The sequence below is a fragment of the Palaemon carinicauda genome, chromosome 3 (genome assembly GCF_036898095.1).
Source record: "Palaemon carinicauda isolate YSFRI2023 chromosome 3, ASM3689809v2, whole genome shotgun sequence".
Classification (NCBI taxonomy): domain Eukaryota; kingdom Metazoa; phylum Arthropoda; class Malacostraca; order Decapoda; family Palaemonidae; genus Palaemon; species Palaemon carinicauda.
The window spans coordinates 149,132,572-149,142,181 of NC_090727.1; the positions used below are offsets into that span (position 1 = coordinate 149,132,572).

A 9,610-nucleotide genomic window follows, 5' to 3' on the forward strand; every position below is an offset into this window, starting at 1 on the left:
ATATATGTATGTGTATATATATATATGTATGTGTATATATATATATGTATGTGTATATATATATGTATGTGTATATATATATGTATGTGTATATATATATGTATGTGTATATATATATGTATGTGTATATATATATGTATGTATATATATATATGTATGTATATGTATGTGTATATATATATGTATGTGTATATATATATGTATGTATATATATATATGTATGTATATATATGTATATATATATATGTATGTATATATATATATGTATGTATATATATATATATATGTATATATATGTATGTGTAATGCTTTGTTGGGCATTTTCTTTTTCTTTCATTAAGCACCACTTTAATATTATTTTAATTAAATAAATGTATCTCTTCAATCCTTTCAGTGCAAAAATATTATTTAATTCTAGACCCTCAGGAAAGTGGGTGATGGTAAAATGCCGTATAGTTCCTTAATTTTACTTCTGGAACTTTGATGTACATTAGCTTTACAGTAATCTTCTACATGGTTTTAAATACAGACTGGAAGTTTATAAATTCTTGAAGATTGGAGGCTGCAACCGTAGACTTCTGCTACCACATCAGCATTCGGTATGCGAAATACTTGACTTCTATTTATGCGGTTTGGGGATCGCTTCTTCATAGCTGTGTCTTCTCATGGACACGCTTCTTGGTAATTTCTCCTTCATCGAAGATCATCTTCTACCTCCCGGTTGGAAAGTAATTTGTTGGCAGTTAGGGAACTCGGTCCCTTCGTTGTCCGTCTTTGTAAATATCTTGTTGTTAACTTGACGTTTCGTTAGTGCCGGCCAAACTGTGCACCACGGGTAAGGCCTCCCCCATGACGGGGGGAGAGGGAGAAGGGACAACCGATATTCGCGGTTACTTGTAGGGAAGAGCTGCTTTCTTTCTGCGCTTGTTGCTTAAGTATCCCAGAACAAGGGCGTTGTAATTGCGTCACGTCATGTGACTCTTCTTGTGTTCTATTGGTCCCTTCTTCTGACGTAATGGTAACGTCATACATATGTCACTTCCGATTTCTCGGCAAGGTAACCGACGCGCATTCCAATTGCGTTGTTTTGGCCAATTTATCGCTTATGTCAGCACTTTTCACAAACAGTGCCTCTCAACTACCACCTCACTCTAACTTTATTTTTCTCGTCTCTCTCTCTCTCTCTCTTCATTTCAATGTCTCTCTATCGTTTAACTAACGAATAAAACTCATAAAACACTTGATCAAATACACATATCACCTTATTTAGTAGGAATTATTTTCCTTTACATGACACCACTCGGTCACGTACCTGAATTCCTGTGGAATTCACATCTTATTAACTCATTTCATGGTTTACCCAAAGATAATTCATCAATAATTCATCATCACCTAAAGAAATACATTTCAACACAATAAATCAAAATCATCATCATCAAATAATATGCACTTCAATGCAATAAATCAAAATCATCATCAACAAAATAATATGCACCTTAGTGCAATAAATCAAAATCATCTTCATCAAAAGAAAATCATCATCAATCATTTTTAAAATAATGCAATTGCATAAGTTTATCATCAACATATGTTTAGGAAAAACTTCCTGTTCCCTTCAAATAATTCAACACAATATTGAAACATATTATTTTTCTTAATTCTTGATAATGGAATATTTAACCCTTAATTCACTGGGTATGTAAGGCAGAATTAATAATGTCTTCTGTGTTCAACTGTGCAATCAATTAGGAAATGCCTTGATTTTTTTAACTTTTATTCAATTGATAGTTTCCATTACCTATGACCTCAAAATCTTGGTCTTATTGATGTAAACACAAAAATCATTTCTTCAATGCAATGCAATAAATGGCAGAAAATAAATGTTCAAACATACATAATATCAATTCAAATCAATCAAAATATTTCTGCAACAAAAAATATAATTATGTGTCATGCACATTATAACTCATCAAGAGTATTACTCATTTGTAATCAGTATCAATAAACATTTGTAAAACATCATTATGGTACCTTATTTACTCATCAATATTATCATGATAAATCATTGTTAATTAATGGCATCAAAAGAAATATTTCTCACCTTCTTCATAAAAATAATGAGTAAAATCAAAAAACTCAAATATATCAATGTCTTAAATCATCAAACATCATAATCATTTCATAATAAAGAAACATATTCAATACATAACAAAATCATGTTTATAAATTTGAATCTTATTTGCACCTTGTCTGCGTATTATTTTTATCTCAAGAACTTCAATTCTCAACTATATATATTGTATTCAGAAGGATACTCATAAAACTCAATTGACAGGAAACTTAACATTTCAATGTTAAAACTTTTCTCTAAAGAAATCAATTGCAGACTGTCTCAATTAAAACACCTTATTTATCCTTTCTTCAAGGATTCATCTACTACACAGGCATAAAAATCAATTCGTGTGTTTCCACACACACTCTTTTTTTTTTTTTTTTTTTAACTTCAAAATGAAAGGTTTAATTGTTGTAATTCATCATACGTACTTAATTGTTCACTATTACCTGCATAATGGGCCTAAAATATCCCTTTGAGACATTCAACTTCAAAGTTCATTATTGGTGCACATCTTATCTTTTAATCACTTAAATCTTTCTTTCTTCATAATTATTTAAGTTAACTTAATCATCATCAAAACATAATAAAATTCATTGTATACATGCATGTTTATCATTGTTACACGTGTTACACCAAAAAAAAATATCAATCAATGCATCGCCTATAAAATGCAGTAATAATTCTTTTGCTCTAATGGCATCATTATTTATTTAAACTTGCAAACAAAATCAATACATTTGTAAATATTCAATCACCTATGGGTTCATATTTCACCTGTCTTCATTACCCATAACTTTATCAAAAACTTTTCATCTTAGTTTGCAACTCAATATTCTCTGTGGTCCCTTAATTAATTGTTTGGAGACATTTATGATTTGGACCTTCTTTGTTGATTACGGAATACATATTCAAATTCTAGGATAACACACTTTACATAATTAAAAGATTTCACTCATTTGTTACCCTCAATATTTGTATGAGTGCCCAGATATTTTTATTTCATTTCCCAAGGAGTTTAGTAGTCTTTCTTAAATCTACCTAACAAAAGAAATCTGTTTCCCATATACCGAGTTATTTCAAAGTAAATTCGTTCTCTTTAAGTAATTGTTATTAGTCTTCTATGTTGGTCTATATATAGTTCGCAGGACATCCTCAACCCCTTGCTATTATTTTATTTGCCCCCTTTTTTTTTTTCTCTCTATTTTAACTTGACTTATCATGGCTTATTTCACCCTTCTTACTACAAGAAAAATATTGCACAGTTTTCATTAATCTCTAATAAATTCGGGTGCATTGCCCAAGAGAATATCTATAGACACGAATGTCTAGTTATTTATCCTGGTCTCAAATTATTCTGTTACAGACTCATCAACCATTTCTTTGTTAAATCAAATTCTATGTAGACCAGTATGTTTTTATCATTTGTCAAGTTCTGGGAACAGAGTCCCTGGTAGTCCGTTGGTACCACCACTATGGGATTGAGAAAATGCAATCGTAATTTCTAAAGGATTCTTACCCTTATATGACCTTTATACTTCTTATACGTAGGCTTTAATTTTACGATCTCAAACATCTATCTTAGGTCAAAAATTTATTTCATCATTAAATGCAGTCTTTGATTACTGGATGTCCTACTAACTTGAGCATGAGTTTTTGTTAGTATTTTGTTAGTATGTCAGGAATTTCTATTCATGAACAAGTATTTCTCCCTATTCTTTGTATGTATTCCTTTAAGCAATATGCAATCCTGTTATATGATTCCTATTTTGGGAGTAATTCATCTACATCATTCCTATTAACCTTTGGTTTCTCTTGTTCTATTTTAATTCTTCCTATTTCTAGATCTCCTGCCTGACAACTGAAACAAAATATTGGTAGTTATATTTCCTTTTAACATCTTCCTGTCCTTTTAAATATCCTTCTTTTATCATCATAAACCTACCAATAAGGTGATTTATCCTGGACAAACATCCAGTACTTTAAGGCTCCTAAGATTCCTTTTATTCTTTCATCCACAATAGTCCTTCTTGGACTGTAAAATCACAATCATTCTTATGAGCAATAAGCACATATACTCTATGCCCTAAACAAATTTTTAAACTTCTCTAGACCATTATTTGGATAATCTATCCTACTCGGTTATTATCATTTAATTTAAGACTACTCTCATGATTCAGTACCCTTCTTCGGGTTTTACATTTTTAATGAGACATTTCTTTTTATATTTATGAGGCTTCACACATTATTTTTATAACTCCTGGTTAAGAGATCGGGTTAAGGTAATGTAGGATCAAAATTCATTTCTCTTCATTATTTATAGCCTTCTATTTCATTTGCACACTACATATTTTTAGGTTAACTTTATTTTAAGGCTTGGGTAATTTAGCAAATACTGCTTATTATCCCTAAGATCCTATCATTCCAAAAAAAATCTTTTACATCTGTCAAATCTTAGTGGAGCAGGATTTCCACTTTAACCCTTATTTCTCTACATATCTTAAATCTATCTACTCTTTTTACTTACCCTATTCAAATCTAGGGATGGGTCACTCTTTAATCTGGTTCTTTATCCTGCTATTCTCCCTATTCTAGACTAGTTTTATTATTTTTATGGCTCTATATTCTTACTAAACTTAGTAACATCATTCTATAGGCTTATTCTTTCTGTCTCCAAATTTAGATCATCATTCTGTCAATAGTTAGAGGAGCTGAGTGAGCCCGTCGACTTCACTCTAATTTCTAACATTCTTTGAAATGTAAATAGCCATGAATGGCTTGTATTCTTTGACCATGGTACTTACAATATTTTACTCCTCAATAATCGAGCCAAACATTATTTATTTAGCGGGATAGACATGTCATTTATATTCTACTTATGATGATCTACTAGTCTAACTTCTATCCTCATTGGGTAATATATCTCGGGAGATTTATAAGGAGTCTTATTGATTCATTTTAACACTCACCGTGTTCGTTATGGGGCGTTGGCTGATAGGTAATATTTCATGATTCATACCGGTATTTAAAAAGTTTTAATAAGTTTTTGACAGTTTCTCTGGGCAGGTTCTGGCGCCGATGTTTCTATTCTTTTCTGCCTAACCTATCGCCTGCAATGGCTAATCTCTGCCTATTTCTCATCTATCCCTATTTCTATGCTCCTTATGGTAAATTTTTGCCCCTTTCTGATTACCTAACTGTAATCTCTACTCCTTTATTTTAGAAGTCATTACCCGCCATTCAGATGAGTTATTTTATTCGGAGTAGTATTAATTAATTAGTGTGCTTGTATTTTCCTTCATCTGAACTGCATTATTGTCTCTTTTGACAGACTCTGGCATCCTATTTTTAGTTAACCTATCTTCTTTATCTCTGCGGGTTATTTTTATTTAGGCATCATTATGACTTCTCTAGCTAAATTCTAGCTTTTTATATTTTCAGTACTGATCAGACTTTATTTATTTAATAGCATCATAGCTCACTTATTATTCATATGCCTATATCTTCATCTTAAATCTTTGTGCCTAACAACAACATATTACATATTTCTTTTAATTCTATAAGCCTATAGCTTCAATTGCCTATGACATTTATTTCTTGGAATTCCCTCTTATTTAGGCTATTCTATTTTATTCACTGTATTTCTGTCGACATTCTATTTTATTTATATGGCGCCTGTCATATATTGACAAGGAGTATATCTATTCTTGGCTACTCTTCCTATTTCTCAACTTTATTTCTCCTTGTCTTTTTAATCAATTTTCATTTCCCTTTCTTAGTCTGGAGTCTGTTTCTCCTGTCAAATTCGTCTCCTACAAAGTGGCCAGTTTTGTAAAAGACTTGTCTTTGACAAGTAGAATCATACCCTGACTATCTCATTTTTTTTTCCTTTCTTTATTTTAAGCCTGCACTTCTCACAAATAAAATTTCATACTTCATCTTTGTATCGTTTTTGAACGATATCTTAAGGCTCTATTGGGAAATGTTACAAAAAATGACATCTTTATTCATCATTTGGCACATTTTGGCATTTAATTCTCTACGTAACCTGACGGTTCATACCCCTTGATTTTTACTTGTTTGCATTTCATTTCTGCATATCATTTTATTTTCACCCTTAAATTTTGGAAGCAGGTATTTCTCAATATTCTATCACTGTATTGCATCCTAGTATATCAACTATATTTGCCAGAGTCTCCATAAGATAAAATAGTCACTTGCAACGTGGATGTACCTCCGCTACATATGCCTATCTTTCCTATATAAAATTTTTCGTCTTCCTGACTTCCTTTCTATCCGGCTAACTATTTTTAATTGTTTTCTGTTCACTATTTGGAGGATTTGTATTTCACTTTCTTTGTGCCGGAGGGCTTTCTGAGAAGTGTCTTTGTTTAATTTCATGATGGGGTTCTTTATCTCTGTGCCTGCCTTTCTCCCTGTATGTTTTCCCTTTTTCATTATGTTACCTGATTTCTATCCCCTTTTTATGTAATCTTTCCCTAGACCTAAATGTGTCATCTTTATTTCTTTAAACTGTCTTTGATCTAAATTTCTGCCCATTATTCTGTTTAACTCTAGGGTAATTTTTGCGCCTCGTTCCAGTCTGCTGTTCTAACTTCCCTGCATCTATTTAAATTACTCAAAATTTCTCTGGTAGGATTTTGTGGCTATTAGTCCCTTAGGATTTTTCTTCCTGATTTCCTATCATTTTGCTATTTTCCCTTTTCTTCTTGTAAAACTCATATCTAGGATGCTATTTTTCACATTTTTTTTTTTTTTAATGCCTCATTTATTTCAATATATAGGGAATTATCATTAGCAATAAACTTACCTTTAGCAAAGGAATCCTGTTCTTTTTACTGTTGCTACGTGATCCTCCATTTGTGTGGCAAATTCATTTACCGGGCCACCCTCATATTTTACCTATAGGAACTTTCGTAGATTTGTTAACCTGTCTGTCTCTTTGACTGATCGCCATAATTGCCTACATTATTTTTGAAACTCACTCAGATTTGATGCATTTTTAAATTACTTACCATTCAAGGTTATGTGAGCATCACTTACATTTGTATACACGGTTAACATAGCCTGTTTAGTTCTGCTGTCTCATTGTTTATTTCTCAGACTAACTATTCTACTTTCAATATCAGCTAACCACTTACACACGGTATATTTCTCTAACCTTCTTTTATCTTGGTTATTCCTACCTATATTTCCACAAAAACTGTGTTAATTTCCCTACTGAATTCATATTAGCGGGGTTAGTAATGTTTGTTAATTCTTCAAACTCACTTTTTTATGGGACGTTGTTCGTTTGTATTTTTCACCTACTTGCGTAATTTTAAATCACATTTCCCTTTTATATATTCTTTGGGCTAACATCATTACCATCACTTTAAAAAAATCATAATACATCTTATTTTACACAAGAAAAAAATACAAAGTAATTCATGCATCATTCAAGAAACCCTAGCGAATAAAAAAAAATCCTATTCTTAAACGAGAGACAAGTTTTTTCACTTTTAAACTGAGAGACTTATTTAAGAGAGAGATTCTTTTACTCACATTTCTTCTTTCTTGTCCTTTTGTTTTCATCTTCTTCGCTTCGGTAATGGTTTCTTGTGTTTAGACTCTTGCTTCGTCTCACGTCCTCACTATTTTTCTGAGTTTCTTGATGTTTATTCTGCAAAGGTGTACAACTGGTATCTGGAAGAATTTAGTCATTAATATATGCACTGAAAAATATCATCACGGCATTTTATCCATTTAAGCTGCCACCATTTGTAATGCTTTGTTGGGCATTTTCTTTTTCTTTCATTAAGCACCACTTTAATATTATTTTAATTAAATAAATGTATCTCTTCAATCCTTTCAGTGCAAAAATATTATTTAATTCTAGACCCTCAGGAAAGTGGGTGATGGTAAAATGCCGTATAGTTCCTTAATTTTACTTCTGGAACTTTGATGTACATTAGCTTTACAGTAATCTTCTACATGGTTTTAAATACAGACTGGAAGTTTATAAATTCTTGAAGATTGGAGGCTGCAACCGTAGACTTCTGCTACCACATCAGCATTCGGTATGCGAAATACTTGACTTCTATTTATGCGGTTTGGGGATCGCTTCTTCATAGCTGTGTCTTCTCATGGACACGCTTCTTGGTAATTTCTCCTTCATCGAAGATCATCTTCTACCTCCCGGTTGGAAAGTAATTTGTTGGCAGTTAGGGAACTCGGTCCCTTCGTTGTCCGTCTTTGTAAATATCTTGTTGTTAACTTGACGTTTCGTTAGTGCCGGCCAAACTGTGCACCACGGGTAAGGCCTCCCCCATGACGGGGGGAGAGGGAGAAGGGACAACCGATATTCGCGGTTACTTGTAGGGAAGAGCTGCTTTCTTTCTGCGCTTGTTGCTTAAGTATCCCAGAACAAGGGCGTTGTAATTGCGTCACGTCATGTGACTCTTCTTGTGTTCTATTGGTCCCTTCTTCTGACGTAATGGTAACGTCATACATATGTCACTTCCGATTTCTCGGCAAGGTAACCGACGCGCATTCCAATTGCGTTGTTTTGGCCAATTTATCGCTTATGTCAGCACTTTTCACAAACAGTGCCTCTCAACTACCACCTCACTCTAACTTTATTTTTCTCGTCTCTCTCTCTCTCTCTCTTCATTTCAATGTCTCTCTATCGTTTAACTAACGAATAAAACTCATAAAACACTTGATCAAATACACATATCACCTTATTTAGTAGGAATTATTTTCCTTTACATGACATATGTATATATATGTATATTTATAATATATATATATATATATATATATATATATATATATATATATATATATATATGTATGTATATATATATGTATATATATGTATGTATATATATGTATATTTATATATATATAAATATATAGAGTATATATATATTACATATATGTATTATATATATATATGTATATATATTATGTATGTATATTATGTATATTATATACTGTATATATATTGTATATATTATATATATATATGTATATATATTTTATATATTTTATATATGTATATATATTTTATATATTATATATATGTATATATATAGTATATATATAGTATATATTATATATATTATAAATATATGTATATATATATAGTATATATATAGTATATATATAGTATATATTATATATATAAATATATGTATATATATAGTATATATTATATATATAAATGTATATATATATAGTATATATATATTATAAATATATGTATATATATGCATATATATTATATATATATGTATATATGTGTGTATATATATATATATATGTATATATGTATATATATATGTATATATATATATATATACATGTATGTATGTATGTGTATGTATGGCCAACGGTTCCATAAGCGGATGAGCAACTGGGTGCAATGACGAGAACTTTGTGTGTGAAGGAAATACCCCTTCACCCCTAAATCTCGATGAAGTCATTGGCAAC

At 31.1% G+C, this 9,610-nt stretch overlaps 1 long non-coding RNA gene across 1 annotated transcript; it reads right to left on the reverse strand.

The window, feature by feature from the left end:
- Nucleotides 1-453: 453 nt before the first annotated feature.
- On the reverse strand, nucleotides 454-8,883 carry LOC137638626 (uncharacterized). The gene is made up of 2 exons (XR_011044159.1): nucleotides 7,296-8,883; nucleotides 454-2,101 (listed from the first exon to the last, which is right to left on the reverse strand). It is a non-coding gene; the product is annotated as an uncharacterized lncRNA (long non-coding RNA).
- Nucleotides 8,884-9,610: the final 727 nt, after the last annotated feature.